General features: G+C 42.5%; 1 long non-coding RNA gene across 1 annotated transcript; it reads right to left on the reverse strand.

The window, feature by feature from the left end:
• Positions 1-528: 528 nt before the first annotated feature.
• LOC135532779 (uncharacterized) lies at positions 529-19,460 on the reverse strand. Its single transcript, XR_010454391.1, has 3 exons — positions 19,401-19,460; positions 1,584-1,712; positions 529-573 (listed from the first exon to the last, which is right to left on the reverse strand). It is a non-coding gene; the product is annotated as an uncharacterized LOC135532779 (long non-coding RNA).
• Between the last annotated feature and the right edge of the window lie 961 nt (positions 19,461-20,421).

Here is a 20,421-nt window from a genome sequence, read left to right on the forward strand (position 1 = left end):
GAAAAAGGACAGATAAATCTATATTTTCTGCTGACTAGAAGAAGGTTGTAAATTAAATAGGGACAATGCATTCATGCTTTACCTTACATTGTGGAAGCGTAGCCTGAAAAAACCTGTAAGAGACAAGTTGGAAGTACTGTATTTTTATTAGTTTATTTAAAAACAGTTTTAGTAATTAATATACATTTTAGAATAAGCATTGTGCTCATTTTAAGTCTGCTTAGGACACAACTTATTAATTAAACAAAACCAAGGAATTTCTCCATGCTGACGTCATTCACAATGGACAGCAAAAATGTAAAACATCAACCAAGGTTTGCTGATATTTGAATCCCTACTACATAAAGGTCTTTAAAAAGATACTAAAATAAGAGAACACAACTACAAATTAATACATCTTCCACACTATGCACTAAAATAGATGAACATCAGCTTTAAAAACATGTATAATGTCCTCTGTTACTGAATCAATAAAGCTATAGACAGTTTGAAAGTCTTAGTCCAGCACAGGGAGAAGAGTGAGGAACAGGGGTCATTCCTCCAGGACATGAATCTCAATACCAGAGGCTTCTTCTATACAGAGAACAAAACAACACATTAGACAACATGTCTCACCATTCATTCTATAGCAGATCATAAAGATGAACTAGTTAATAGGGGATTAGATGGACAAGATGACTACGTCAAAGGACTATTCATGACCTGATTCCATTTCAGTTCACACGTCTGAAGATCAGAATATGTGAATGTAATGTGTTGTTTGCTCCATGTGTTCTATGGAGGATGGTAGGTTGGTGGTTGAAGATATCCCTCTAGTGGTGTGGGGGCTGTGCCTTGGCAAAGTGGGTGGGGTTATATCCTTCCTGTTTGGCCCTGTCCGGGGTGTCCTCGGATGGGGTCACAGTGTCTCCTGACCCCTCCTGTCTCAGCCTCCAGTATTTATGCTGCAGTAGTTTATGTGTCGGGGGCTAGGGTCAGTTTGTAATATCTGGAGTACTTCTCCTGTCCCTTTCAGTGTCCTGTGTGAATTTAAGTATGCTTTCTCTAATTCTCTCTTTCTCTCTTTCTTTCTCTCTCTCGGAGGACCTGAGCCCTAGGACCATGCCCCAGGACTACCTGACATGATGACTCCTTGCTGTCCCCAGTCCACCTGGCCGTGCTGCTGCTCCAGTTTCAACTGTTCTGCCTCATTATTATTTCACCATGCTGGTCATTTATGAACATTTGAACATCTTGGCCATGTTCTGTTATAATCTCCACCCGGCACAGCCAGAAGAGGACTGGCCACCCCATAGCCTGGTTCCTCTCTAGGTTTCTTCCTAGGTTTTTGCCTTTCTAGGGAGTTTTTCCTAGCCACCATGCTTCTACACCTGCATTGCTTGCTGTTTGGGGTTTTAGGCTGGGTTTCTGTACGGCACTTTGAGATATCAGCTGATGTACGAAGGGCTATATAAAATACATTTGATTTTATGGAACCATTCATAATGTTTAGGTCTATACAGTCCTTTCAGATCTGTGAACTCTGATGTTGTGGGAGGAGTTAGGAACCTAAATGGAACTGGACCAATGCCTGTGACTCTCACCTGCTTGTGGGGGCAGAGCCTTGGGTGGGCGGATCCTCCTTGTGTGAATAGTGACTATGGCAGCCATGATGGTCAGTGTCACAAAGAGCATGATGTGACTGATGGGCAACTTAACAGCATTACTGGTACCTGGACAATGAGACAGACAGTGATTAAACACAGTCAATCATTTAGATTGATTTAAATGAAAGTAAAGTTTGTATCACACACCGGTCAATAGAGGATACTAAGGACCAATATCCATCAGCCAAACAACTCCACCTCTGTCTGAACACCAACAATCTAGCTGAGTGTTTTAATTTGTGTGTAATGGATTATGATTGTTCACACCATCCACTAAATAATTGAAAGGTTATATAACACCTTCAACCTGGAGTATCGGTATTTGGCTTCACAGAGAAGCAGGAATTCACACAGGAAGAGAGAAGTGTGAACGGCACCACAGCCAAGTAGAAGAGGCTGTACTTCCTGGATAGTAGTGTCGTGGACAGACATATTTGAATAGTGTATATACAGTTTATTATATATACATCACATTCAACTTGTAAAAAGACCATGGAATTAGCCTATTATAATGTAGATCTGACTCCATAAGATAAATAGTAACATGCAAGAGAAAATGGTTGAACAATATGCAACAATTATTAGTTGTTTAGCTGACTAAGATGAAATAGTTGTCATGAGATTGGAATTCTAACTAGAATTATGTTTAATTACTTTGTAAAATTACTGGTTTCACATACAAGGCACCAAGCTGAAGTTTCAAAGCATTAAGTAGCATTACAATACATTATTCTAAGCATGGAGAGAGAGAGAGAGAGAGAAAGGGAGGGAGAAAGAGGGCGAGAGAAAGGGGAGGGGGAGAGGGGGGAGAGAGTGTGAGAGAGAGGGAGAGAGACAGAGAGAGACACAGAGAGAGGGAGAGAGAGAGGGAGAGAGAGGGAGAGAGACAGAGAGAGAGAGAGAGAGAGAGAGAGAGACAGAGAGAGGGAGAGAGAGGGATAGAGACACAGAGAGAGGGAGAGAGAGAGGAGAGAGACACAGAGAGGGGGAGAGAGAGAGGGAGAGAGACAGAGAGAGGGAGAGAGAGAGAGAGAGGGAGAGAGACACAGAGAGAGGGAGAGAGAGAGGGAGAGAGACACAGAGAGAGGGAGAGAGAGAGGGAGAGAGACACAGAGAGAGGGAGAGAGACAGAGGGAGAGAGACACAGAGAGAGGGAGAGAGGGAGGGAGAGAGACAGAGGGGAGAGAGACACGGAGAGAGGGAGAAAGAGGGCGAGAGAAAGAGAGAGGAAGAGAGGGAGGGAGAGAGAGGGAGAAAGAGGATGAGAGAGAGCGAGAGAAAGAGAGAGGAAGAGAGGGAGGGAGAGAGAGAGGGAGAGAGACAGAGAAAGATAGAGGAAGAGAGGGAGGGAGAGAAAAAAGGTAGAGAGACAAAGATAGAGCAAGAGAAAGATAGAGGGAAAGAGAGAGGGAGAGAGACAGAGAGAGAGCAAGAGAGAGAGGGAGAGAGATAGGGAGAAAGAGAGACACAGAGAGAGGGAGAAAGAGGGCGAGAGAAAGAGAGAGGAAGAGAGGGAGGGAGAGAGAGAGAGCAAGAGAAATAGAGGGGGAGAGAAACACAGAGAGAGGGAGAGAGAGAGGGAGAGAGACAGAGAGAGAGAGAGGGAGAAGGAGGGGCGAGAGAAAGGGAGAGGGACAGAAGGAGGGTGAGAGAGAAAGAGAGAAAGAGAGAGGGAGAGAGAGAAAGAGAGAGAGAGGGAGAGAGAGAAATCATAGCCTGAAAGGCCATTTCCCAAAAGTCCATGGGGTGGAGAGAGAGAGAAAATATCCTCCGTGTACAACGTAGAACACCAAATAATGCATGCAGAGCAGAATTCGCCGATACCCACTAATTATCAAAATCCAGAAAAGAGACGTTAAATTCTATAACCACCTAAAAGGAAGCGATTCCCAAACCTTCCACAACAAAGCCATCACCTACAGAGAGATGAACCTGGAGAAGAGTCCCTAAGCAAGCTGGTCCTGGGGCTCTGTTCACAAACACACCCTACAGAGCCCCAGGACAGCAGCACAATTAGACCCAACCAAATCATGAGAAAACAAAAAGATAATTACTTGACACATTGGATAGAATTAACAAAAAAACAGAGCAAACTAGAATGCTATTTGGCCCTACACAGAGAGTACACCGCGGCAGAATACCTGACCACTGTGACTGACCCAAAATTAAGGAAAGCTTTGACTATGTACAGACTCAGCGAGCATAGCCTTGCTATTGAGAAAGGCCACCGTAGGCAGACATGGCTCTCAAGAGAAGACAGGCTATGTGCTCACTGCCCACAAAATGAGGTGGAAACTGAGCTGCACTTCCTAACCTCCTGCCCAATGTATGACCATATTAGAGAGACATATTTCCCACAGATTACACAGATCCACAAAGAATTCAAAAACAAATCCAATTTTGAAAAACTCCCATATCTACTGGCTGAAATTCCACAGTGTGCCATCAGAGCAGCAAGATTTGTGACCTGTTGCCACGAGAAAAGGGCAACCAGTGAAGAACACGACCATTGTAAATACAACCCATATCTATGCTTATTTATTTTATCTTGCGTCCTTTACCATTTGTACATTGTTAAAACACTGTATATATATATAATATGACATTTGTAATGTCTTTATTGTTTTGAAACTTCTGTATGTGTGATGTCTACTGTTAATTTTTATTGTTTATTTCACTTTATATATTATCTACCTTACTTGCTTTGGCAATGTTAACACATGTTTCCCATGCCAATAAAGCCCTTGAATTGAATTGAATTGAGAGAGAGGGAGAGAGACACAGAGAGAGGGAGACAGAGGGCGAGAGAGAGAGAGAGAGGAAGAGAGGGAGGGAGAGAGAGAGGGAGAAAGAGGATGAGAGAGAGCGAGAGACAGAGAGAGGAAGAGAGGGAGGGAGAGAGAGAGGGAGAGAGACAGAGAAAGAGAGAGGGAAAGAGAGAGGGAGAGAAAGGGGAGAAAGAGAGCGAGAGAGAGCAAGAGAAAGACTAAGGAAGAGAGGGAGGGAGAGAGAGAGAGGGAGGGAGAGAGAGAGGAGAGAGAGAGAGAGAGAGTGAGAGAAAGAGAGAGAGAGAAAGAGAGAGAGAGAAATCATAGCCTGAAAGACCATGCCCATGGGGTGAGAGAGAGAGACAGAGGGAGAGAGACACAGAGAAGGAGAGAGTGAGATAGAGAGGGAGGGAGAGAGAGAGTCTCACCACAGCAGTTCAGGATCAAAAAAGAGAATAAACAGTGAAACCTTTTTAAAAGCATCTGAGATGTTGACCAATGGCATTAACGGCCGTTCCACAGGTGCATGTTCATTAATTGTTTATGGTTCATTGAACAAGCATGGGATACAGTGTTTTAGCAGATGAGATGTAGTCGTTGTTTGTGTTGTTCGTATGTTTATATCTCATGTGTAAAATGTGTAATATATATATATATTTATTACTATTATTATTATTATTATTGTTTGGTGGGATACTTTTAGCCTTCCATAATGACATCACCATGCTGTAAAATAGTTAATAGACAGAGTTCCAAACCTTTCTGCTAATATTAGACGTTTTCAAATTTATAGAGCATAAAAGTCAAGTGAACAAGTATGTGTGTGTAATTTTATATTTATTTCATTCAAGTAGCGATAATGTAGTTCTGTTGTGATAATGACGTTAGTTGTGTTGTGTCAGAGTTAAGGCCTGGGCCGTCCACCAAGACAATACCTGTAACGATTATGATAAAATATAGGCTACATAACTATAAAACGTTGGTGAGCATCCACACGAGATGAAAGTTGATCATGTATCGTTCTACAGTCCTACTCCTGTCAGTCGACTGATCAACGCATCCTACTGCAGAGCTGCCTATATAAACAGGACCTTTCACAAGGTTTCTTAACACACAGATACTGGTTCAGACCATTCAGTGCTTTCATGGTGTGTTCATTGTCATAGTGACAACTGCAAATAATACTTCAATGTACATGTAGGACTAATGAAAAATAATATAGTAACTTGTATTTAAATGTAGCAATTCAACAACAAATGCCATTTAGCCTGCTCATCTATTACAGCATGTCATTGCATCGTTGTTCAAGTGGTTTGCAAGTGATTTCCATTTTTCTAATGGTTGTCAATTCCTTTGGTTCTTCTTTTTCACTGTGAACATTTCTGTATGTCCTGTGAAACTATTTGCAATTCATCAGTGCAACAATGTTATCATGGCTGGCGAGTTTTACATTCAGTAATTAGCAAGAGCAAGCCTGCTTTATAGTATAAACAATGATACAAGTAAATATCATATAGCTTTTGTAGCCTATAGCTTTTCCTGGGATTTCACGAGAAGAGGAATGGCCTATTCTGGAGAGGCTTGAGTAGCCTGTTGCCTATGGAAACAGCTGGAAGAGAGAGGCAAGTGATGTGTAGCTGAAGTAAAAGCGAAATATTAGCTAGATATTAGGCCATTCACTAGCTAAATATTAGGACTACAGGCTAAATATTTACCTGTCAGAGTGCAAGAAAAATAATGTAACAGATTATGAAATGGCAGCTCTTCGCTCGGTTGTCCGCTTCGTGGGCGTAGAAGTGAACCAATTCAAATAAGTAAATACATTTTGAAATGTTAAACTGTCTATTATTAGCTAGCAGGCCACTGTGTGTAGGTTAATGGGATACCAGCAGGTCTGCAATCTCCCTGGAAGATGGAAGCTTGGAGAGGGGAATGAAGTGAGCTGCTTGGAAAATCTGTTGATGATGGTGAGGATGACTGAGTTATGCTGAGCCTGGCGAATATGGGACTCGATCTCCCAGGAGACAGCGGCAACGATGCAGGTGGATGGCATAATGTTCTCTGGCATGGAACCTGTGTTGTCGTCATTGAACTGACGGGAGAGGACGTCAGGCTTGGTATTCTTAGATCCGGGGTGATAAGTGAGTATAAAGTTGAATCTTCCAAAGAACAATGCCCACCTGGCCTGCCGGGAGCTCAAACGTTTGGCAGTCTGGATGTATGACAGGTTTTTGTGATCCGTCCACCCAATAAAGGGGAGAACCTGAGCCCTCCGACTAGTGACGCCACTCCTCAAGACCCAGCTTCACAGCCAGAAGTTCCTGGTTACCTTTGTCAAAATGTCCTGCTGCAGGTGAGAGTTTGCAGGACAAGAAGGCACATGGGTGGAGCTTCTGATCAGAGGAGGGACGTTGAGACAGAACCTACCCTATTGTGTTGAGGCATCCACCTCGACGACGAACTGGAGTTCTGGGTTCGGATCGGAGCAGAAGTGAAGCTTGAGTTCCCGGAACGCTGCCTCTTCCTCAGGTGTCCAGTGGAACTGAGTGGAGGTGGAGGTGAGAGTGGTGAGGGTCTGCCATACGGCTGTAGTTACAGATGAATCGTTTAAAAAAATGGCAAACCCCAGCTGTTGGAAATCTTGGTGAATGTGTTGCTGGTCCTTAGAAAATGTCTATATCATCCACATAGACAAAAACGAAGCGTCCAGTCACATCCCACATAACATCATTAACCAGGCTCTGGAAAACAGCAGGAGCGTTAGTGAGACCAAAACGGCATGAACACCGTTGAACGCCGTTTTGAACGCCATGTTCCACTTGTCACCCTCTCTGATGCAGACAAGGTGGTAGGCATTCCCGGAGGTCCAGTTTAGTGAACACCGTGGCACCATGGAGGGGGCAAAAGCAGAACTGGTGCGTGGCAAGGCATACTTGTTCCTAACAGTGAAACTATTCAGCACACGGAAGCCTATGCACGACCTCAGTGACCCAAAAAAAACAGCCCCTACCTGAGAGGAAGAAGGCCCACAATGTCCTGCAGCCAGGGAATCCTGGATGTACCCCTCCATAACCTCTTGCCCAGGGTGAGGGAGGTTATACAACCGGCTACAGGGGAGAGGAGCTCCAGGCTGGAGGTCAATAGCGCAGTCGTACGGCCGATGAGGCGGCAGAGACAGGGTGTGGAGCTTGCTGAACACGAGCTAGATCGTGATACTCTAGAGGAATTGATGACAGGTCCGAGGGTACTGGAATGGACTGGGACAAGGCAGAGGGAAGGGCAGAATGTAGACACTTAGAGTGACAAAATGTACGCCTAGTGGTTACCCTTCCAGCAGTCCAGTCGATCTCTGGGATGTGCAGCTTTAACCAAGGATGGCCAAGAACCAGGAGAGAGTGAGTGCAGTCGATTATGTGGAGACTAATCCTTTCCTGGTGATTCCCAGAGAGAAGCAGGATGACCGGCACAGTCCTCCCACTAACACGGACGAGGAGCTGTCCATTGAGAGCGTTGGCATCGAGGGGTGAATTGAGTGGAACAGTGTCCAGACCCAACTGGGCAACACCTCGGGCCAGGTAACTCTCATCAGCACCCGAGTCGATGAGGGCAGGTAGAGAAAAGGCCTGGCTTTGCCATACAAGAGTGCTGTCGAGCAAGGGTCTGGGGAATGATGGACCGGCGCTTTGACTCAGCAGTATATCCCCCACAACTTCCAAGCCACCCCTTTAGCTGGCCGCAGCGAACAAGTGGAGACAAAGTGACCAACCTGGCCTCAGTATAGGCAGCTCCTGGTGCTGACTCGCCTCTGCCTCTCCTCAGGAGAGACGTGCCCGGTCGAGCCGTGTGGGTTTAGGTTATGCCTTCTCTCCGACGCTCAAGGAGATGGTTGTGGAAGCAGATGGCGAGAGAGATGAGCTCTTCAAGTCCATCAGGCTTTTGCAAACAAGTTAGATTATTTGTACGTTGTTTAATTATATTTTGATTAATTCAATGTTGATTTATTGAAGAGTTTAAATGTGTTTTAATTGTTAACTTAAAAACATTATTCAAGTTGAAGTAGTGTCAATGTTCATTCATCACAGATCATAAATCAGTCTCATAATTCAGTCTCTAAAGCTTGTCTGTGTTTGTAGCTTTCATAATTCAGTCTCTAAAGCTTGTCTGTGTTTGTAGCTTTTTCAAATGACATGACCTTTTGTCCAGTTGTGAGGTCACCAGTCAGTTGTATTTGACTGTCACTGTCTCAGGATATCAGCCATGTGAACCCATCTTGCAGCTTATCATACAGTTATGCATCACCAAGGCAGCCACAGACCTACAGTATGATAACTGGCCTAATGGGCATGTGCACCTTGTCATTGTACATCTGAATCAGAAAATAGCTAAACTCACACATCATTTGCATATTGATGAGCTAGCTATATGTTCTCAATAGTATATGAGATTAACCATAAATCCAATTTTAGACACTATTTTTCAGACATGAAATTGTTTAGTGCAAATGCAACCCTTGTATTCTAGGTACTGTATTGTACATGAAAATAAGGAGCAGGCAATTTGTAGGCTAATTAAAAATGTCAAGGAAAATAATATGGCTTGGGGAGTGTGGGTATTCTACCTTGTTTATTTGATGAGGATGATTTTAGAACACAAAGATAAATGGATTCGGCTAATGGATTCGGCTATTTCAGACAGACCCGTTGCTGACCCGTTGCTGACAGGTGTATAAAATCGAGCACACAGCCATGCAATCTCCAACGTAAAACATTGGCAGTAGAATGGCCCGACTGAAGAGCTCAGGGACTTTCAACGTGGCACCGTCATAGGATGCCACTTTTCCAACAAGTCAGTTGGTCAAATTTATGCCCTGCTAGAGCTGCCCTGGTCAACTGTGCTGTTATTGTGAATTGGAAACCTCTAGGAGCAACAACGGCTCAGCATGAAGTGGTAGGCCACACAAGCTCACAGAACGGGACCGCCGAGTGTTGAAGTGCGCAGTGGGTAAAAATCGAACACTCGCTACCGAGTTCCATACTGCCTCTGGAAGAAACATCAGCACAATAACTATTCACCGGGAGCTTAATGGAATGGGTTTCCATGACCGAGCAGCCGCACACAAGCCTAACATCACAATTCACATTGCCAAGCTTCGATTGGAATGGTGTAAAGCTTGCCACAATTGGACTCTGAGCAATGGAAACACGTTCTCTGGAGTGATGAATCATGCTTCACCATCTGGCAGTCCAACAGACAAATCTGGGTTTGGTGGATGCCAGGAGAACCCTACCTGCCCCAATGCATAGTGCCAACTGTAAAATTTGGTGGAGGAGGAATAATGGTCTGGGGCTGTTTTTCATGGTTTGGGCTAGGCCCCTTAGTTCCAGTGAAGGGAAATGTAAACGGGACAGCATACAATGACATTCTAGATTATTCCGTGCTTCCAACTTTGTGGCAACAGTTTGGGGAAGGCCATTTCCTGTTTCAGCATGACAAAGCCCCCGTGCACACATGGATATTGGTTTTTGGTGGGGAAATTTCACAATTCAATTTGCTCAACACATTCACAAAAGGTGGCTACAGTATGATCACAGTTATGAGGTTTAGGATGCTTGATGTTGATAGTTAGCTCGCAGCACAACCAAACATTGTTGTGCAAATCTCTCTTCACCCACCATCATCAACAACAATCTCTGCACTCCTCCTCCATGCCATTGACTATGATTTTGTATCTGTATTCCAGCAAAGCAAAATCATATAGAATTGGAAAACCAGACACAGCGAAAATTGGCTTTCCTCCATCTCTTTTGGCTGCAATGACAGGCAGAACTACAGTAGCCTACCCAAAGACACTTTTTACATCATGCAGGTTTCTCTGACCAAATAGCCTACCCAAAGACACTTTTTACATCATGCAGGTTTCTCTGACCAAATAGCCTACCCTAAGACACTTTTTACATCATGCAGGTTTCTCTGACCAAATAGCCTACCCAAAGACACTTTTTACATCATGCAGGTTTCTTTGACCAAATAGCCTACCCTAAGACACTTTTTACATCATGCAGGTTTCTCTGACCAAATAGCCTACCCTAAGACACTTTTTACATCATGCAGGTTTCTCTGACCAAATAGCCTACCCTAAGACACTTTTTACATCATGCAGGTTTCTCTGACCAAATAGCCTACCCTAAGACACTTTTTACATCATGCAGGTTTCTTTGACCAAATAGCCTACCCAAAGACACTTTTTACATCATGCAGGTTTCTCTGACCAAATAGCCTACCCTAAGACACTTTTTACATCATGCAGGTTTCTCTGACCAAATAGCCTACCCAAAGACACTTTTTACATCATGCAGGTTTCTTTGACCAAATAGCCTACCCTAAGACACTTTTTACATCATGCAGGTTTCTTTGACCAAATAGCCTACCCAAAGACACTTTTTACATCATGCAGGTTTCTCTGACCAAATAGCCTACCCAAAGACACTTTTTACATCATGCAGGTTTCTTTGACCAAATAGCCTACCCTAAGACACTTTTTACGTCATGCAGGTTTCTCCTATCAAATATTCTAACCTAAATGGCACCCAATCAAATAAAAAATGTACTGTCAAACAATATTTTCTAAAACAGGACAGGTCAAAGTAAAATGGACAATACGGAATTGACAATCACCCCATTGTCACCCCATTGTTTCACCCCATTGTTATCATCAGTGGTGTCAAGTTTGTATCCGTCAATTTTTCACAAGCTGATTATAGCGAAAAATAAAATACTTCTGCCTTTCCCACTGTGTAAACACATTGTAAATAGTGTCATGATAACTTGATAAAGTTGGGTAGCTGATATTCGGGGCTTAAATAGCCAAACTGATTAGTCTCAGGAATCAGGACTAATAATGCCAATGCAACAGCCTGTTTTACAAATTGTGGGCCTCCCACATGGATGGATGGGCATGCTTAAAATTCCATTTAGGGCCAACATGGTAGACTGCACCCCGGTAAGCACGAGCCAATATCTTTTTCTGGTTCTTTCCAGACTGGACATTTTTTGGGGTGTTTTACATACAGTAGGCTAAAATTCAATTTCAGGCAACACTGTAGGCTACACATCAGTAAGCACGAAGTGACACAGAGGGCCTTTTGAACATTAAAAAAAATGTTGCAGTCTGGACCGGCCTTGATTTCCACATCCATGGACATTAGTTTTTGGTCCAGATCTGACCAGTCATAGTTTGACTGGTTTGATTGTATGTTTGATTAAGATTTTTTCCGGTCTGGCCTTGATTACATCTTTTCAACTTTCATTCATAACAAAAAATGTCCTTGATTTCAACAGCAGGAAAAAAAATACATATTTTCAACATCTGTAAACTTCAACGTCCTAACGTCAACGTCTGGTAAATACGTCTTTAAGACGTCTTTTCAACCTCATTTTGAATACTGGGACTCTAACAGTTTTGCTGGGAGACATTTTTTGGTCTTGCCTGAATGGCAAGGACCTGCCTGCTTTTCTCCAGGCTGCTCTCTGTAGTCCCTGGAATGCAAAGCCAATAACTTGACAATCATAATGTTAGGCCTACGTTTTTAGACAAGAAAATGATTGGGCTGCAACAACACAGTGCAATGAGGAATGTATTATTGAGAATACACAGTTATTGTCCATCGGCTGTAAAATGCAGTAATATATAGGCTAATTTGAAAAAACACTCATATCCTGTTTTGTTTCTGTCTACGTGTCACGCCCTGGTCGAAATATATTGTGTTTGTCTTTATTTATTTGGTCAGGCCAGGTGTGACATGGGTTTATTGTGGTGTGTTTTGTCTTGTTTTTTTTTTAGGTATTGGGTGTGTGGTTTAGTGGGGGTGTCTAGCATAGTCTATGGCTGTCTGGAGTGGTTCTCAATCAGAGGCAGGTGTTTATCGTGGTCTCTGATTGGGAACCATATTTAGGCAGCCATATTCTTTGAGTATTTCGTGGGTGATTGTTCCTGTGTCTGTGTTTGTTGTCACCAGATAGGCTGTATAGTTTTTCACGGTCCGTTTGTTGTTTTTGTTTGTTTTCTTCGTCATTAAACATGTCTCAAAAATACCACGCTGCATTTTGGTCCGCTTCTCCTTCGACAGACGAGAACCGTTACACTACGCCCGATTATGCAACTATTTGGATCAGTTTGGGTCTATTGTAGACCGTTTAGAAGGTTCAGAAAGGTACATTAGCAGGCCAGTAATGTTTTAGGCCTATTTTGTCAGGATGTAGGCCGGTGTTAAGATAGGCCTACTATAGGAAAACTCTCTGCCCGTTAATGCTGTAGCCTACTTTATATTCAGCAAGGAAGAGCAAGCCTATATCTCTCCTCCTATTAGTAGGCTAAAGAAAATGAATTGAAGTAAGTGTCCATCAAGCTTTTGTAGTCTGGATTTTCCTGGCCTGGGACTCCACTAGACTTAAAAGGAATAGTTGTGGTTAAAGAGAGGTGCATAATAGCACTGCAGAACAATGAAGACAGACAAGATTGAGATGTAGCCTATAGCCAAACTTAGAAGGGTATGAATATTAGCCTATAATTCATTAAAAACTTCTTTGGGGATAGGCATCCCGTGAACGGGACAGTTGTAAATCATGCAGCGCCGTGTGTCACGATCGCAGATTTTTAGAAAAACAACAAATGTCGGTACATATAAGAGTGTTATATTGGCTGAAAGCTTAAATTCTTGTTAATATAACTGCGTGTCCAATTTACAATAGCTACTACTGCGAAAAAATGCCATGCTATTGTTTGAGGAGAGCTCCTAACAACAAAACACTTTTTTTCACTGCGATAGGTTTGATAAATTCACCTCTGAAGATAGAATGTGGACTTACATTCTGAAATCTTGCTCTGATTTATCGTCCAAAGGGTTCCAGAGATAGCATAAACTTTTGTTTTGTTAGATAAAATCCTTTTTCATATCCTAAAATGGTTCATATAGCATGCACGATCGATTTTGTATTTCCACTCGTTCAATTATCAAATAAAGGAATCTGTGAAAATCTAACTCTAAATGGTGTTTCAACCAATCAAACCACATTCACATTCATTCCTCAGAGATCCTAGACTGTAACCAGACTTCACTATATCATTTGGAGTGCAGTATATCCTATAGGACACCAAATTTGGTCAGAGAGCGACGCCTCCACGGCACGCCGATGACGCGGATGTTCTTCACTTGATTGACTGTAACTTTGTGAAATAAGCACCAATCGGGGTCAAACAAAGCTAGCTAGATAGACAATGAGCTGGGCTTTATGGGAACCCCTGTTTTTGTCGCAAAATGTAGCTGCTAACCTTGTGCGACAGCAAGTCTTTTCCTTTTGGACAAAAATCATAAGAATGTGGAGAGTTATGAAGTTGTGAGAACTGGGTGTTTTGCAAATGTTGAACTTACAATATGGCTACTAATACTGGAAAGCTAAATGAAAGTCCAAGTATACAGATTTGACAATATTCTTGTAGAAAAATGTAATGTGAATGTAAATATCTCCTTCACGATTTACCTAAATGTACCTGGGTGACTTCACACTAAATGTCATGTAGTTTGATCATACTTTAAAACGTCTTGGTGACAGGGGCAGTAACACAGATCATCCCGTCTTCAATTTTATCGATAATTTACGTAAAAAAATACCTACAGTTGTATTACAAAAGTAGTTTGAAATGTTTTGGCAAAGTTTACAGGTAACTTTTGAGATATTTTGTAGTTACAAGTTGTGTCTTTCTGGATCAAACGCGCCAAATAAATGGACATTTTGGATATATATCGACGGAATTAATCGAACAAAAGGACCATTTGTGATGTTTATGGGACATATTGGAGTGCCAACAAAAGAATCTCGTCAAAGGTAAGGCATGAATTATATTTTTATTTCTGCGTTTTGTGTCGTGCCTGCAGGGTTGAAATATGTTTTCTCTCTTTGTTTACGGAGGTGTTATCCTTAGTTAATAGCATCGTTTGCTTTCGCCGAAAAGCCTTTTTGAAATCTGACATGTTGGCTGGATTCACAACAAGTGTAGCTTTAATTTGTTATCTTGCATGTGTGATTTCATGAAGGTTTGATTTTTATAGTAATTTATTTGAATTTGGCACCCTGCATTTTCCCTGGCTTTTGGCCAGGTGGGACGCTAGAGTCCCAAATATCCCAGAGAGGTTTTAAGTCTGAAACTTTGCACATACACTGCTGTCATCGGAATTACAACCAGAGTGATGGCTAGATTTGGAACCTTTCTGTTGCATTTCAAAGATGGTGGTAGAAAACAAACGGTTGTTGTTTTCTTCTTTGTATTATCTTTTACCAGATCCATTGTGTTATATTCTACTACATTCAATTCCACAAACTTCAAAGTGTTACGCGGGACTAGGTGTGTGTGCAGGAATCAGATGCAGAGAGAGAGTAAAAAAGTGCTTTACTATTGCACACCTATCTGATAAGCCCAATACAATGTAGGCACTATACCAGACAACCCAAAACCACAGGGTGTCCAGTATAGAAAATAAAATACACTATGACCTAATATGTACACACGTAACAAAAGACAAACACGCACAAAACAAGGGCGGGTCAAACTACTACATATAGGGAAGCTAATTAAACCAAAAATACACACAGGTGAAACTAATAAGACCAAACCAACAGACAAACGAAAAAGGGATCGGTAGCGGCTAGTAGGACGGTGACGACGACCGCCGAGCACCGCCCGAACAGGCAGGGGAGCCAACTTCGGCGGAAGTCGTGACAGTTACCTTTCAAATGGTGCCAACAATATGCATATCTTTGCTTTAGTGCCTGAGCTACAGGCAGTTAGATTTGAATATGTCATTTAGGCAAAAATTGAAAAACGGGGGCTATCCATACGAAGTTTTTAACTCAATGTTAGGCTTCATACTGCAGTGAATTTATCCAGTCAATTTACACAGTGAAAGAAAAAAAAGTGTACCATTTACACTATGTGCACTACGGGAGCTGCGCTGAGTGAGCTCACTCACAATCCCTGGGTATGCCGTTCAAAAAGATACCTGCCTGACTGGGCAACCATTTGGATCAGTTTTTTTTCCTCTACAAGGTCCATGCACATTAGCAGAACAGTAATATCACTGATACACCCATATTTAGTAATATGGTATATTCTAGTGGCATGCATATGAATTATGATTATGCGCAAGCGCAGAGGAAGTTGTATCCATAGTGGATAGAGCCCCACCACTAAAATAATCTTTGGGCCCGCAGTGGAACACTATAAGACCCATACAACATAGCAGTCAAACATGTAAATTGTTCAAATCGTTTATTCACCATTCATTTTTTTACCATAGGGATTCCAGAAACAGGTCTTTCACTTTCACGTCGTCCTTCAATCTCACACAAATTATCAAGGAACCTACCAGGTACAACCCTAAATCCGTAAACACGGGCACCCTCATAGATATCATCCTGACCAACCTGCCCTTCAAATACACCTCGGTTGTCTTCAACCAGGATCTCAGCGATCACTGCCTCATTGCCTGCGTCCGTAATGGGTCCGTAGTCAAACGACCACCCTCATCACTGTCAAACGCTCCCTAAAACACTACAGCGAGCAGGTCTTCCTAATCGACCTGGTCCGGGTATCCTGGAAGAAGATTGACCTCCTCTCGTCAGTAGAGGATTCCTGGTTGTCCTTTAAAAGTGCTTTCCTCACCATCTTAAATAAGCATGCCCTATGCTAAAAAGGTAGAATTAAGAACAGATATAGCCCTTGGTTCACTCCAGACTTGACTGCCCTTGACCAGCACAAAAACACATTGTGGCGTACTGCATTAGCATCGAATAGTCCCTGTGAAATGCAGCTTTTCAGGGAAGTTAGGATCCAATATACACAGGCAGTTATGAAAGCAAAGGCTAGCTTTTTCAAACAGACATTTGCATCCTGTAGCACAAATTCCAAAAAGATTTGGGACAAAGTAAAGTCCATGGAGAATAAGAGCACCTCCTCCCAGCTGCCCACTGCACTGAGGCTAGGAAACACTGTCACCACCGATAAATCCACGATAATCGAGAATTTCTAGAAACATTTTTGAAACAGTTTTCCCCAGGCTGGCCATGCTTTCCACCTGGTTACCCCTACCCCAGCCAACAGTTCTGCACCCCCGCAGAAACTTTCCCAAGCCCCCTTGCTTCTCATTCACCCATTTCCAGATAGCTAATGTTCTGAAAGAGCTGCAAAATCTGGACCTCTTCAAATCAGCTGGGCTAGACAAATCAGGACCCTCTCTTTCTAAAGTTAACCACCGTAATTGTTGCAACCCCTATTACCAGCCTGTTCAACCTCTCTTTCGTATAATCTGAAATCCCTAAAGATTGAAAGCTGCCGCGGTCATCCCCTCTTCAAAGGGGTGGAGACATTCCAGACCCAAACTGTTACAGACCTATATCTATCCTACCCTGCCTTTCTAACGTCTTTGAAAGCCAAGTTAACAAACAGATCACCGACCATTTCAAATCCCACCGTACCTTCTCCGCTATGTAATCTGGTTTCCGAGCTGGTCATGGGTGCACCTCAGCCACGCTCAAGGTCCTAAACGATATAATAATCGCCATCGATAAAAGACAATACTGTGCAAACGTATTCATCAACCTGGCCAAGGCTTTCGACTCTGTTATTCGCCACATTCTTATAGGCAGAGTCAGCAGCCTTGGTTTCTCAAATGACTGCCACGCCTGGTTTACCAACTACTTCTCAGACAGAGTGTGTCAAATCGGATGGCCTGTTGTCCAGACCTCTGGCAGTCTCTATGGGGGTTCAGGGTTCAATTCTCAGGCCGACTCTTTTCTATGTATACATCAATGATGTCGCTCTTGATGCTGGGGATTCTCTGATCCACCTCTACGCAGACGACACCATTCTGTATACTTCAGGCCCTTCTTTGGACACTGTGCTAACTAACCTCCAGACAAGCTTCAATGCCATACAACTCTCCTTCCATGGCCTCCAACTGTTCTTAAATGCAAGTAAAACTAAATACATGCTCTTCAACCAATCGCTGCCCACACCTGCCCACCTGTCCAGCATCACTACTCTGGACGGTTCTGACTTAGAATATGTGGACAACTACAAATACCTAGGTGTCTGGTTAGACTGTAAACTATCCTTCCAGACTCCAATCCAAAATTACATCTAGAATCGGCTTCTTACTTCGCAACAAAGCATCCTTCACTCATGCTGCCAAACATACCCTCGTAAAACTGACTATCCTACCGATCCTTGACTTCGGTGATGTCATTTACAAAATAGCCTCAAACACTCTCCTCAGCAAATTGGACGCAATCTATCACAGTGCCATCTTTTTTCTCACCAAAGCCCCATATACTACCCACCACTGCGACCTGTATGCTCTCATTGGCTGGCCATCGCTTTATATTCATTGCCAAACCCACTGGCTCCAGGTAATTTATAAGGCTTTGCTTGGTGAAGCCCCGCCTTATCTCAGCTCACTGGTCACTATAGGAGCACCCACCCGTAGCATGCGCTCCAGCAGGTATATTTCACTGGTCACACCCAATTCCAATTCCTTTGGTTGCCTTTCCTTCCAATTCTCTGCTGCCAATGACTGGAATGAATTGCAAAAATCACTGAAGCTGAGACTCATATCTCCCTCACTAACTTTAAGCACCAGTTGTCAGAGCAACTCACAGATCATTGCACCTGTACACAGTGTAACGGCTTTCTTTATGTGAAGGAGTTTGGGGACCAAAATGCGGCGTGGCTATTGAGATTCATGTTTAATAAAACAAAGGAAACACGAATCAATACAAAAACAATAAACGTAACGTGAAAATCAAACAGCCTAAACTGGTGTAAACTAACACAAGAACAGGAACAATCACCCACACTAAAGAATATGGCTGCCTAAATATGGTTCCCAATCAGAGACAATGATAAACACCTGCCTCTGATTGAGAACCACTTCAGGCAACCATAGACTTTTCTAGATAACCCTACTAATTCACAATCCCAACACCTACAAAAACAGACAAAACACACCACATAATAAACCCATGTCACACCCTGGCCGGACCAAAATAATAAAGAAAACATAAAATACTCAGACCAGGGGTGTGACACAGCCCATCTGTAAATCGGCATTCATTCAACTACCTCATCCTCATATTGTTATATTTTTTGTTGTTGCTCATTTGCACCAGTATCTCTACTTGCACATTCATCTTCTGCATATCTATCACTCCAGTGTTTAATTGCTAAATTGTAATTATTTCGCCACTCTGGCCTATTTATTGCCTAACCTCCCTAATCTTACTACATTTGCACACACTGTATATAGATGTTTCTATTGTGTTATTGCCTGTGTTTGTTTATCCCAGGTGTAACTCTGTGTTGTTTGTGTCACACTGCTTTGCTTTATCTTGGCCAGGTAGCAGTTGTAAATGAGAACTTGTTCTCAACTGGCTTAACTGGTTAACTAAAGGTCAAAATAATAAATAAAAAAACAGGAACAGTACTCATTTATGTATCAAGATGGCACATGGAAGATGTACTATTTCTGATTTAATTTTCCTGAGGCGTTGAAGGTGACGTCACCACCATCTTCTGTGCCCTTTAATATCTAGTTCAGGAGGAGAAAAACATCCTCTTTTAAATAACTCTTCATCATCAGACACATACAGTAGAGTGCAGGGTGCTTGTTCACTCATCACTGATATCAGGAGTTTACTTTAACGTCATTAAAGTTTAGCACTGGCGTGGATGTTACATAGACAAGCAGGGATTCATATGGGAACAGAGAAGTGTGAAATGCACCACAGCAAATGTGAAGAACAAAACATAAGTTAGACTGCATATACTGTATATGCTTTGTGTTGACCAAGGTAATACATCTGACTTGGCCCCATGCTGTACCACTCATACAATCTACAATACAACTGAGAAGGGATATAGTATGAAATACAATACCAGCAGAAGATGGGGAGGTGGTTGACAAGGCTGGTCTTGCAGTAGAGGCTGTACTTCCTGGATAGTAGTTGAAAAAGAGTGACCACTTTTCATTGGTGAGTAATGGTGACATCACAGTACAGAATGCATCCACATCAGTGACTTCTGTGTTGCCTGTTGAGTTTTTCTCTACTCAATCTGTTAAATCTTTCTCTAAATCTCTAGAGCACTAGACAAGCAGTATTTCTATAAATATGTTTGGGGCTGTTTTTAAATCAAATCAAATCAAATTTTATTTGTCACATACACATGGTTAGCAGATGTTAATCGAGTGTAGCGAAATGCTTTGTGCTTCTAGTTCCGACAATGCAGTGATAGCCAACAAGTAATCTAACTAACAATTCCAAAACTACTGTCTTATAAACAGTGTAAGGATAAAGAATATGTACATAAAGATATATGAATGAGTGATGGTACAGAGCAGCATAGGCAAGATAGTAGATGGTATCGAGTACAGTATATACATATGAGATGAGTATGTAAACAAAGTGGCATAGTTAAATTGGCTAGTGATACATGTATTACATAAAAAGTATATATATATATGTATACACATGAGATGAATAATGTAGAATTATGGAAACATTATATTAGGTAGCATTGTTTAAAGTGGCTAGTGATATATTTTACATCATTTCCCATCAACTCCCATTATTAAAGTGGCTGGAGCTTGAGTCAGTGTGTTGGCAGGCCTTCAATGTTAGTGGTTGCTGTTTAATAACAGTCTGATGGTGAATGGAAGGCTGTATTTTTCAGTCTCTCGGTCCTTTTGATGCACCTGTACTGACCTCGCCTTCTGGATGATAGCGGGGTGAACAGGCGGTGGCTCAGGTGGTTGCTGTCCTTGATGATCTTTATGGCCTTCCTGTGACATCAGGTGGTGTAGGTGTCTCGGAGGGCAGGTAGTTTGCACCCGGTGATCGTTGTGCAGACTTGATGGTGGAGTTGGAGCGTGCGTGGCCCACATGATCGTGGGTGAACA

The sequence above is a fragment of the Oncorhynchus masou genome, unplaced genomic scaffold (assembly GCF_036934945.1).
Source record: "Oncorhynchus masou masou isolate Uvic2021 unplaced genomic scaffold, UVic_Omas_1.1 unplaced_scaffold_2019, whole genome shotgun sequence".
Taxonomy (NCBI): Eukaryota; Metazoa; Chordata; class Actinopteri; order Salmoniformes; family Salmonidae; genus Oncorhynchus; species Oncorhynchus masou.